Here is a 13662-nt window from a genome sequence, read left to right as displayed (position 1 = left end):
TTTTTTTTTTTTTGGCATAAAATAGCTAATGTTTCTAGTTGGTTGATAATTTTCATAGCAACCATGGTATTTGGCACGTCCTAAACCACTTTTCACTAGAAGCCTTCAGACCCCTCTGAAGCAGTTCATTATACTCTGAAATAGTTCTGAGAATCAGGGAGAATAATATACAAGTTTTGCTGATATTCTGTAACTGTATAGCCAGCATTGTGTAGCAAGTACTTAAAATATCCTACAAGATTTCTCAGTAATTCTCTAGCCAAGTAGGAAATTAAGTAGATGCAGCAGAAGAGATTCAAAAGTATTGGAAGTCAATCCCCAAGTTAGAGTTAGATCAGAATTTCAAGCTTGTTTTATTGTTTCTTAAAAAGTAAATAAACAAGTTGTTTTATACTTTAATAATAGGGTCACCAGTAATATTCATAACATTTACATGGCATCATATTTCCAAGGGATTCTGTATATGTCCCAACTTCTTGTTATTACTCATTATGCTCTGTGAGATTTTTTGGTGGCATATATTATTTTGGTTTTGACCAGAAAGTCAAAGGAAAAGAGTATTGAGAATAGCAGCCAATAACTATGAAAACTCATCACAGTTCTGTTCATATATCTGGTCATACCCTGCACACATATAGCACTCTATGGTTGTCAAAATCTTGGCATGCATGATACCATTTGATCTTTATAACCCTATATCTGTGTGACCTTGAGCAAATCACTCAGCCCATGGCTGTGACTCATGTTTGGAAGCTGGGTTTAATAGATACCCTCTACTAAGTCTATAGGAATGCTTCAGAATTAATAATAGAGTAGTTCAATGCATTGTGAATTCTGTAAAAGAAAGGTATTATTATAAATGCAAAATTATTTTATTCACCTAGCTTGGGACCCTAAAATTTAGGGAGACTAAGTGAGTCGGCTGCAAGTGTTTAACCACATTGATCCCAGGAAACACACAGAACCATGGATTAAAAGGTTGATGTTTTCTGGTTTAGATAAGGAGCATGAGATTTTATCATAAAGGGCAAAATACTACCTCATAAGTAGAGAATATTGCTTTCTAAAGAATATAACCACATATTCATTCTGAACCATGAACTCACTACTTTTATTTAAATGTGTCAAACAGTATGATTTTATTAGTTATTGATCAATATTCAGGCTACATGTAACAGTGGATGGCAACCAGTTTTCTTGAAAAGATATCCAATTTGGAGGCAATTAATCCCAGAATTATTATGAATTACATAAACTGAGAAGATAAATTGATAATATTTCTGATCAAAATAATATTTTCCAAATACATATATTTTCTGAATAATATTGTATAAACAATAAAGTGGTCAGCCTTGTCACTAATGTTTGACGTAGCTCATGTATTAGTATAAAACCTGCTGAAGAACATCAGATATTTGATAAGATATGTCAATTTCAGTTAAGCTAGGTTTTGCACCAACCTAATAAATAAAGAACAATAATTCAGAAGCTAGGAAATATAATTTCATTGAAAGATGGAAAGGAATGAGTATCTAGCATGAGCCAGGCAGTGTGGTAAATACATTTTAAATGTGTCTTTATTTAATCTCTATAACAGCTCTGTAGGATAAGCATTATTATCTCTAATTTAGAGATAAAGAAATTGAACCTTCAAGAGATTGAGGGCTTCTTCAAGAGTTTATAATCAGAGCCACATTTGAGCTGGATCTGAGTGATACCCAGGTGTATGTTCTCTCCATTACTCCATTTTATAATTTAGGAACCACCAGATCAGATGTTCCCGAATTTGTGAAGAGGAACTACATTCTGGTTTTTTGTTTTGTTTTGAAACTTCATATTGGTGGAGGGAGGGGTCAGGAGAAAGAGGTTGAACCTGATGTGGATAAATGTGAGGATAAGAGCCCCTGATAGTGAGGGGCTACAGGCACGCGCCACCAGGCCTGGCTAATTATTTTTTTTAAAGCTTTTGTAGAGATGCAGTCCCTTGCTCTGTTGCCCAGGCTGGTCTCAAACTCCTGGGTTCAAGCAATCCTCCTGCCTTGGCCACCCAAAATGCTGGAATTACAGGTGTGAGGTTCTTCACAGGGGGATGAAGTGAGCAGAAAGTAGCTGCTTGACAAGTGAAAGACGCAGTGGACCAGTGTAGGCTTTAAGGTGCACCTGTTAGGCTGGTGTGTTGGGAACTGCCGATGTGGTTGGATGATGCTCTCTGATGGTCTTTCTGTTATATTAAGGAGTAGAGATTTTAAAATATTAGATAATTTTATGTTTCTATTCCTAAAATGGGGTGTGTGTGTGTGGGGGGGGGTGTTGGTCTGTCATTTTATTTCACGTCAAATGAAGATGCATTTTTATCTGGAATGTATGTGGAACTGTCTTGGAATTTGGCTCTCCAGGGTCAGACTATGTCCACACAGCATACAAGCAAATTCCCAGGATACCAGGCTGCTGTTTGAAGTAGGCTGCTGCTACTTCCTCTCCTAGAGAAGAAGACACTCTAGTTCTAGCCCCAGCTCTGCAACTGGCAGATCACCTCACCTCTCTGAGCCTCTGTTCTTCCTTCTCTGAAAAATAAGGCCAGACAATTCCTAGGCCTCACTTCCAGTCCTTCTGTTCTGCAGTTCCACGAGAAACAGAAAGCATAGCTTATCCTCTAAGCCCTCTAAAAGGAAAAAAACCTAAAACAATTACCTTCCATGGTAAAACTGTCTGCTATATACATTTTAATGTTCCAAAGGATTAAAGTCCATCAATCTTGTAGACTCGTGGGGAAACAAGTCAGTTGGCATTTTCACACACTTTTTATTTCACTGTGTTTTAGCATTGTTAGAACATTTTTCTGTAGGGGAAAATTTTGCTAGAAGTTAATTCGAGTTTTTTATATCTCATTTTGAAATTTAAAGTAAATCACTTGTTTTGAGTACCTTATATAGGTGCTTTTTAAGCCACAAATAATTTTGTCAAACTTTGCAAAATTACGCTCTGCCCTCAGAAGTTATTTTAGGTACAAATTACTTGTTATATTAAATTGAATCGATGAAAATTTAAATGCTGTAATATTTAAGTTATTCCAACATATACACTTTGATGATGAATACATGCTAACTGGAAACAGTTTACTGTAGTTTTACTTTATGCTTTTCTACTAGTGATGTTCATAAATTCATGAATGGGTGGATAATCTTGGTAAGAAAATGAAAAGACTTTTAATTGTGTAAAAGTATGGATTTGTCTTCTTTTGGAGTTGTTGCTTACTCAGCAGACACCTGTTGAGTCCTGCTAACTTGACAAGCACTGCACTACTTGCTGAGATTACAAAGATAAGTAAGATATGCTCTGTGGCTCTGGAAAATCAAAAGCTAGTAGAAGATGCCTGTAGTTCATCTGGAAAAAGAGAGCTTATAAAGTTTTTTCTACAATATGACCTCATTTGAACATATGGGGTACTGTTATTATTTTCCTTATTTTACACAGGAAACTGAGTCTCATGGAGGTTAAGTTATAATGCTCAACTTGTTATTACTTGCCCAGTATCTGTTATCTCTTAAACAAGGACTGGGACCATGTCTCTCTTTTTCACTCTGTAGTTCCAGTGCCTAGCACAGTACCTGGCACATAATAGATGCTCCATTTGAGCACCTATTTGATGGATTAATAAATCCACCAAACATATTGATGGATAGTAGCTCCAACAAATACTGGATCATAGGAAAACATTACTAGCATTAGTCTTCTTACTCTTGAAGTAAGTACTTTTTCACCATGCCTTGCTGCCTCTGTAATTATAAACCTGTTTAGTATTAACAGGATGAATGCTTGAGGTATGGAAAACGAGCTATATGTACTGCCTAATTTTTTACATAAGGAAAGACATTGCCTTTGAAAGGTAGAAGCTGAACACCCGTGGAAAAACAATAGGATAAATTCCCCAGAACTCAGACATCTTGGTACTCAACCACAAAAGCATTCTTTTTTTTATAAAGAAATAATTTGGTCATATGTGTCAAGCTTTCTCATTATTTAGTGGTTTGGAATAATTTTAAATTGGCCATTAGAAGTAATGGCAGCAGGTTTGAGGGCCTAGAAGTATTATATATTGTGTACTTTATCAGTAATTTTTATGATATTTATGAAGCTCAGTATGGCTGATGTTAAGAGACAGGGTTATTAGCACTTCAGAACATAAGAATGGAATTCAGAATGACCTTGGAAAAACTGAGAGGTGTTGATCCTAAATAGGAACACATGTGGGGAGAAAAGACAAATGCACTATAACTGCAGTATGCAACTGTGGCAGGGAGGAATTTAGAAGACCAAATTCAGAATAACAAAGTATTAATCATTCCTATATTACATTCTTCAGACTATTACTGGAATACTATGGTCAGTCTCAGTCCTACCAGTTTAAAAGATTTGTAACAAATTGCATGAGATTTAGAAGATATGGAAAATAATTGAAGGTTAGAAATTTAGGAATGTGAAAACAGAAAATAAGTTGAATTTTAGTCATGTAAGGTCTCAAAATATTTTATCTCTCATATTTTCATTCTCAGAAGCTACTCAAGGATGTGCTCCACCAAAATGAAGATATGAAGACAATGAATACAAGAGACAGGCAAAGGGAGTTCCCAGGACATAAGCAAGGGACATCCCAGGTAGCAAGAGTGCACCTGATGTCCAGGGCCATCTGTCCAGGTAATGCATGTTATAAGGTGTAAGGGGAGATATTTTTCAGGAAGGTGAAAATAAAAGAATTCCTGATGCATTTGAATATTTTAAGAAAAAGGGCATGGTAACACATGCCTGTAATCCCAGTTAATTGAGAGGCTGAGGCAGGAAGGTGGCTTGAGTCCAGAAGTACTAGGCTGCAGTACGCTATGATCATGCTTGTGAATAGCCACTGCACTCTAGCCTGGGCATCATAGCAAGACCCCCATTTTAAAAGAAAGAAGGAGAGAAAGAAAAAGAAAGAAAAATGGAAAGAAAAAGAAGGAAGGAGAGAGGAAGAAAGAAAGAAAAGAAAGAAACAATGTTAAGCATTTGATGGAAAGTTTGGGGTTAAATTAGTGATATACACAGAGAATGTTTGCTAAAACCAACAAAAACCAACTCCAGGGAAGCAAAAGTTTTAGCCAAAATGAAAAGAAGAATTATATATACTACAGAGCTTCACTATAACTAACATAAATACTAAGTATTAATCTAATCAAAATTTTGATATAAAGATAGTAAGTAGATGAAAAGATGGGAAGGGTGGATGTGTGGGATGGGGCGGGAGAGGGTGGTGAAAGAAAGCTGTGCCCTTGTATTCCACAGTGAGAAGTCATGGAAAATGCCTACACTTGAATAATCAAATTAATAACATAAGCAAATATAGCGTTAAAAAGTTGTGGAAGTAAACATCAAAACCACCAACCAACAAATTAATCAAATGAGCAAAACAAAATTTCTGAAAACATTGAATGTGGCCGCCTTTGGAGTGGAGAGAAATATACTGAGGGGAGGAACAAGGGACCATTATTTTTCACGTCAAACCTTATTTAAAGCTTATTTAAACCATGACCTTGTATAACTTTGGTTAAGGCAAACAAAAATTAAATTATTTAACTACATAAAATATATTTAAGGACCTAATAATCACTAAAAGTAAGGAAATTTGTTTTTTCTCAGGGTGATGACAACTGCTTGTTGTATTTACAAAGTCAAGATTTTGGTTTAGTGGTAAGTTCTGATAAGGACTGTTGTATGGGAGTTTCTAAACAGATGAGGCATTCCCTTTCCTGGAGCTATGGGGGACCAGCAATCAACGCTCAATAGCCTGGCATGGTTTAGGTGCAGTAATAGAGTAAGGCTGTGTGCATTTCCCTGTCTCATTTAGGTTCCTTATAATTCTGTGGGCCTCCAGCGGTGGTGTGGTGTGAAGACAAAGCACTGGATTTGTAGACACACAGACCCCAAGTCAAATGCCAGCTCAATCATATACTATTTATGTGACCTCAGAAGTGACCCAACCCCTCTGAACCTTAATTTCCTCATCCGTAAAATGGGGCCATGTGATATCCGCCTCATGTGCTAAGCCATTAAATGAGCTTATGTTTGTAAAGTATCTGGCAGATGCTCAAAAAATATCAGTTCCTTCCTCTCTGAAGTAGTGAATCTCCTCACAGATTCAGAGCAGTAATCATTTGAATCATATGATGATAATGTATATTCATCTCTAATGCAATCAGGTAGGGAATTAAAATACATATTTAAATATCTTCTTGTTTTAACTTTTACATGATACAAAACAACCAGTTTTCCTATCCTAGAAAGATATGCTTTAAATATAATTTATTTAGTCCAATTAGATAACTATTTTGATGTCCCGTAGACACAACTTGAGTGCTTATGTCTCACATATGGCCTAGTACTGTGAGAAGACTTCAGAAATGCTCAAGGCCTGTAGGTGATGGAATAGTCAAAATATGCCCCATCCAGCCAGTCTCCCAAATTGCTACATAACCCCTTGAGACCCTGTGAATCATAGTTTATAAGCAACTATTCATAAATATAGGCATTTTCCCCAGGGTGTTTTTTATATGAGGTTGCTAAAGATCAACTTAAATATGTGTATATATTTTCTTTGCTAAGTATTAACTCTAACACCTGACTCACAAAGGTGGAGGGAGGGGGGAAGGAAAAATCCGCTAAGTTACAGAGGCCAGAGAGACCCCTTGCAGAGAGAGGATGGCAAAGAAAGTCAACCTTTAAGAAAGGCCTCCCTAAGGAACAAGGACCGTGTGGTCCTGTGATCCTCTGTAATCTAAGTGCCAAGACTTAGTGCCAAGAATAAATGATCCTGGTTGATGAAGAGCAATCTGCCACTTCTAAGCTTTGATCAAAGATCAGAAAACCATCTCGGTGTTGCTGCGTCTGACATCTGCTCACATTTTCACAGTTTAGTGCCTATAACAGGAAGTGCCTATTTTCACCTTGAAATTCTTTCATTCAGTAGAAATGTTTTTTGTTTTAAATAATTTAAAAATATAACCAGTGAGCATCTTAAATTTCCATAATTGGCTCACAGTAAAATAGATTTCTCACCTCTGATTTAGGTGAAATAACTTTGTTTCTGCTTTATATTATTCTACTTTCTCTACCTCAAACAGGAACAAAAATTCTTTTAATAATCAATTGAGCTCCTCAGTTTCTTTAATTGAACACTTGCCAGATTCTGGGGATACTAAGATGACTGTGAAAGAGTATCTTCCCTGGAGGAACTCAGTTTCTATTCGGGAGTGATAGTGGGGAGAGGGGAACCCAGATTTGGAAAGAGACAAAGGTGATAAGAATGACAATAAAAGTATGTACAAAGGTTAAGATAACACAAAAGATAGAAAGGCCAACCCCGGAGCTTTCCAAAAAGGCTTACACAGAAGAGATAAAGTTGTGGTTTGATTTCCCAGGCCTTGTGAGAGCTTGCCAGTCAGGCAGAGACACTGAAGATACTCATGAAGGACAGTGAAGAAACAGAGCTTAGAACCAAACAGTATGTTTGCAGAGTGGCACAAAGCTCCATGTGGTTGTGTTAAGCAGTGAATGTGGGAAGGTAGTAGGAGGTGAGAACCAAGAAACAAGAGATAGAACATTCCATAGATAAATAACAGGAGTGACAGGCTCCCAGATGCATTGTCAAGAGAACATATGATGGCAAGGATGGGCTGGAGTGAGATGAGAGCCTATTTAGAAGTAGTCCAGGTGGGAGGCTGAGGCAGGCGGATCACGAGGTCAGGAGATCGAGACCATCCTGGCTAACATGGTGAAACCCCATCTCTACTAAAAAACATACAAAACATTAGCCGGGCATGGTGGCGGGCGCCTGTAGTCCCAGCTACTCAGGAGGCTGAGGCAGGAGAATGGCGTGAACCCGGGAGGTGGAGCTTGCAGTGAGCGGGAGATTGTGCCACTGCACTCCAGCCTGGGCGACAGAGTGAGACTCGTCTCAAAAAAAAAAAAAGAATTAGTCCAGGTAAGAGATGTGGAGGTCCCAAATTATGGCAATAACATATCAAAGATGGATGATAATTAATTATAAATCATCTAAAAATGTGAACTACCATGTAAAACCATACAAAGATATTAATTATTGATATTACTTTTCTGCATGACCTTGGAGTCTGTTGTGGCAACCCACCCCTAGTTTAGTAAATACTTGCTGTGGCCAAGCCAAATGCACAATGCCATCTACAGTAGGCACGTGCTACCATTACACGCCTTCTCATGACTTCCCAGGATTTACTAGGAAGGCTATTTGTGGAACAAGCTCATTTTAGCTTCTTAAATATCATAAAATAAACTGAGATTGCCCATTTTATTTTAAGTATGCTGCAGAAGACAATTAACTTTGTTTCCAGCACAAAATATAATGCCAATATAACTTTTGTGAAACGTAAAATGGTGAAATTTAAGGATATGGCTGAAGATACCCATGGTTTTATAGGCTTTTCACTTAGATGAATGAATGGATGACTTTGCCACAGCATTTTCAGCATTCCAGGCTTGTGATAAAATGGAATCCAGTTCAAGTTTCTTTTAACCTTCATTTTTAGGAACCCGTGATTACATATATAAACATTTATCAATATACATGTTTGGAGTTGACAGTGATTTAACATTTTGACCAAATACCTGTGCTAAATTCATTCATGAGACAGCTGAGGAAATCATTTCTGGAATAATTTTTACTGTTCTTCAGTGTTCCTCAGGCAGGAAGCCACAGGAAACAATGTATTGTGGTGCATATTTCCCTGCAGGATTTGGTATGTCATTCACTGTGGAGAATTTTGCTTTCCAGCTGCCTATAGTTCACATTTTTGTACTTGCTTTTCCCTCCAGGATAATTTGATGAAGTCAGTTCCTCAGAGATAGAAAATGTCTTTCTATTTTTTTAAGACCAGATTTGTTTCTTTTCCCAACTGAGAGATAAACTTGATTAAAAAGAAAACATGTAAGTAGCCAGGATTAATTATTTTGACATATGAAATAACCATGATCGCAATATGAAATAGTCATTAGATAATTTTAATAATCTAGTAGGGTAAGTGCCTTTGGTTGAATGAAAATAAGGTCTGTCAAAATTTTGGATCAGTTTAAAATGTAGTAAATTAGAACCTGGAATATGGAAATGAAAACCACCCTTTTTCGAGAGAACTTCACTATTCTTTTATTAGGTCTGATTTCTACTTTAAAGTTTTTCTACCCTCCTTTTCCTTTCACTTCCCTGCGAAACATTGTCCCACTAGACGAGACATTAGACGAGAAAATAGCAGAATAAAATGTTTTAAAATCAGAACTAATATCCTCACGTTAAGCACGTTAAGCAACTATTTTTTTTAAACACCTACACCAGTGGATTTTCAACCTGCCTGTAAGAATCACTGGAGGAACTTTTTAAAAATGCACAGACCTTCACGCCTGTAATTCCAGCACTTTGGGAGGCCAAGGCAGGCAGATCACTTGAGGTCAGGAATTCGAGACCAGCCTGGCTAACGTCGTGAAACCCTGTTTCTACTAAAAATACAAAAAGAATTAGCCGGGCGTGGTGGCACGCGCCTGTATTCCAGCTACTGGGGAGGCTGAGTGAGGCAGGAGAATCACTTGAACCGGGGAGGCGGAGGTTGCAGTGAGCCAAGATTGCGCTATTACACTCCAGCTTGGGCAACAAGGATGAAACTCCGTCTCAAAAAAAAAAAAAAAAAAAAAAAAAAAAAAAAAAAAAAGCACAGATTTCACCTTCTGAATTACTAATCCAATTCATATGAGGTGGGACCTAAGTGTTCACATTTCTCAGAACCTCCCAGGCTGACTTTAATGTACAGTAGAGTTGAGACCACTGGCCTCTACTGTCCTTTGCATAGGTGTCCGTAGGCTCTTTTTCAACCTGCCAAACCGGATTTCTCTATCACCCACTTAAAGACTACACTTGGGGTAACAGTGATAATCAAGCTCTGTGGTCTCCAAAGTGAGGGGTCCAAGATGATCTATTAGAGTGTGAGAAAAATATGAGAAGTTTATTTTTTAATCACATCCTTTAATGATATGTTTTTAAAATATTTTATGATGCACATAATGTATTAGTACAATAGATTGGGGGAGGGGAGACAGAACAGAAAACACCATTTTTCCTGTTACATAGATCCCCTCATTCTCTGCTTTCAATGAGAGCAGTTTCAACGTTGGCTTTTTGATGTCTGCTGATTGCTACAGACTTCTCTAGAGCTAAGTATGGAGTTTTATAAGACGCATGTCCTCCACTGCACAGCTGTATTCTATGACCAACCACAGAACACAATCTTTTCTTTTTTTTTTTTTTTTTTGAGATGGAGTTTTGCTCTTGTTGCCCAGGCTGGAGTACAATGGCACGATCTCAACTCATCACAACCCTGCCTCCTGGGTTCCAGTGATTCTCCTGCCTCAGCCTCCCGAGTAGCTCGGATTACAGGCATGCGCCACTACACCCAGCTAATTTTGTATTTTTAGTAGAGGTTTCTCTATGTTGGTCAGGCTGGTCTCGAACTCCTGACCCCAGCTGATCTGCCTGCCTCGTCCTCCAAAGTGTTGGGATTACAGGCGTGAGCCACCGTGCCGGGCCTAGAACAGTCTTTCTTCCTAGGTCTTTGTCCTTCCCAGGGTTCCTGATACAGCTTTACCTCCTGATCCCTTCTCTTAGTAAAATTTCTTCTCACCCTTCCAAATTCTTCTAAAACACACAAGCATTTTTGGGTACAGTAACAAGAGAGACTTTAATATAGAAATGCCACCAAAATGTTCCCCGATGGTAAGAATTTTTGAGTTATAATGACGTTGTGGTCACTTTTTTTTTTTCTAAGATAGAGTTTCACTTTTGTCACCCAGCCTGAAGTGCAGTGGCACGATCTTGGCTCACTGTAACCTCTGCCTCCTGGGTTCAAGCAATTCTGCTGCCTTAGCCTCCCAAGTAACTGGGATTATAGGCGTGCGCCACCACACCCAGATAATTTTGTATTTTTGGTAGAAATGGGGTTTCACCATGTTGGCCAGGCTCGTCTTGAGCTCCTGACCTCGTGATCAGCCCGCCTCAGCCTCCCAAAGTACTGGGATTACGGGCGTGAGCCACCGTACCCGGCCATTAACTACAACAATTTAAGAAAAAAACTAATATGAGAACGGGGAAAATGGATGTGGTTGAATGACACGATTGGCCAGGATTAGACAATTGTTGGATCAGAGTACTGGGTACATGAAGGTCATTATTATATTCTGCTTACTTTTTTGTATGCTCAATTTTTCATAATAAGTTAAAAAAACCCTTTTGAATCATTTATGGTTCATTTATTTAAAAATAACCCCTTCTGCCACCTCCCCCCAGCCTAATATAAGGGCACCCCAAACCACAACTCTTGGCCTTGAATAATGTGCGAATCTATTTCAGATATGGGCTTCAGATTGGTGTGAATTCTGCTCCTTCTGAGGCTGATTTCTTCCTTCCTCGCCATCACTGACGACTTTATTTTGTCCCAGTGGCTATCTCTCAACCTGCCCACAATCACTTTCTTATAGTTAGCCTCCTCTCTTCTATCTTGTGTCTTTCATCTGCCTTCGTGGTTTTCTTAAGTCATTTGTTCTCTGCCTCGCCCCAAATCCCCCTCAGACATCAAATACTCAAATGTAGTCAGCATGCTCAGGCCATTTGCTCCCCTCTCCACCTAGTTCTGCCAGGCAGCCTGCCTCCCACTTCTGCCTCTGTTCTGGGGGATGGTGTGCCAGCAGCACCAGAGTAGGGACTTCCTGCCCTTCTTTTGCGAGCTGACCTAGCTCTGGCCTGAGGTCCCATCCTGGGTGCTCTGAGTCTTCCAGTCTCATGTCACAATCCTCCATGAGGGGATTTCAAATACTTGCAGATTGGGAGAAGGTGACCTTTCTAATTTTTTCTGCTGGGCCTGGTGGAAACCACCCCATCCCCTACCCCCACCTTCCTCGTCCTGTAAAATGGGAAGTCTTGATGCAGGTTTCAGAGTTTCTGTTGGGGGACTTTCTAGGATGCCTATAAATTTTCGAGGTTTTGCACCCCTTTTAAATGTACAAGTTCTTCTGAAAGTCCCTAAGGCATTTAGCATCATAGCTGTAATCTCTAATATTTGAAGGATTTCAGGGTCTTCAGATAACTTGGATACACACCATCTCACTTGTACAATTTTTCCCTGTTCTTTTGTAATGTGTACAGCACCTGATTTGCTCTTTCTGTGACTATAGCGGTTCAAAGAGCCACTGTCCTCCACTTTGATACACGCTCCATTTCACTGTTTGAGTATTTTTTTTCCCCTAACAACTTTCTGGTCCCCCACCCCTAGTGTGGCTAGGAGATACTGCATCACCACTTCCCTTTCCCCTACTGCTCTGTGACCTACCACGTGAACATGAGAAAAGTGTCCGTCAATGTGAACGAGCTCGCATCACAGTGTTGGGCAGCTGCATTCATTTTGACCTATAGTGAGGCCTAGGTTGGAGAACTAAGCGGGAGGGACTGGAGCGGGAGAGGGAAGAAGAAACAGATACTTGTTCACTTTCCCTTCTCTCTTTGCACTTCCAATTTTAGAGAGGCTGGAGGCTAATTTCCCAGTTATAACAAGGGCCTTCACTTCAGCTTGTATTTCAGACACTAGGAGAACTAAGCTTAAAACTTTCTAGCCTCACTGGTGATCGCATGACTGAGATTAAATAGGGAAAATGAAGAAAAAGAGAAGGAGAAGAAAAGAAAAGGGAGAGAGGTAGAAGACACAAGCACAGAAGGAGAAGAAAAGGACAGAATGAGAAAACATTTACTCCCATTTCTTTTTTTCTTTTATTTTTATTTATTTATTTATTTATTTATTTATTTATTTATTTATTTTGAGACAGGGTCTGGATTTGTTGTCCAGGCTGGAGTGCAGTGGCGCAATCATGGCCCACTGCAGCCTTGACCTCCCAGTCTCAAGCAGTCCTCCCACCTCAGCCTCTCAAGTAGCTGAGATTATAGGCACACACCACTACGCCCGCCTAATTTTTGTATTTTTTGTAAATACCGGTCTTTTGCCGTGTTGTCCAGGCGTTTTGTTTTTGTTTTTGTTTTTTTTAATTTATTTCTTACATTAGAAGAAAGCTGGGATATCCTGTGACTTATTAAAATGCACTTCACTGGACTTCTGATGAGGTATTTAAAATGTCCAATTGGCAGCTAAACTGTTGCTATGCTAGGATTTATAGGCAAACTGAGGTAGTTTTTCAGATACTTTCTAAAGCAAGAAGTTCCTGATATCGAACAGGCAGTTTGTTATTGACCATATTGACTTCACAGCACCTCAATAATCTATTTCATATAAGATGTATTTCATATCAGGTTGGCACTTTTTGACACAATTTTCCAAACCATTGAAGGAAATTGCTTAAAACTTTTTCTTTTGCCTAGGCAGGCAAGACCACCTATATGTTGATAAATCTGGTTTATTCTTTTTGTATAAATCCTGGCAGGAGCATAAAAACAGTGTTTATCTTTTATTATTACAATGGTGATATGTTCACTTAAGGAAATCTAAGAAATACAGAAAAAGTACAAAAAAGAAAATACACAAATACGTATAAAAAAGATTTTTTAATATAAATTTT

This window comes from Macaca mulatta, chromosome 2 (assembly GCF_049350105.2).
Source record: "Macaca mulatta isolate MMU2019108-1 chromosome 2, T2T-MMU8v2.0, whole genome shotgun sequence".
NCBI lineage: Eukaryota > Metazoa > Chordata > Mammalia > Primates > Cercopithecidae > Macaca > Macaca mulatta.
Note: the sequence above shows the minus strand (reverse complement) of the source record.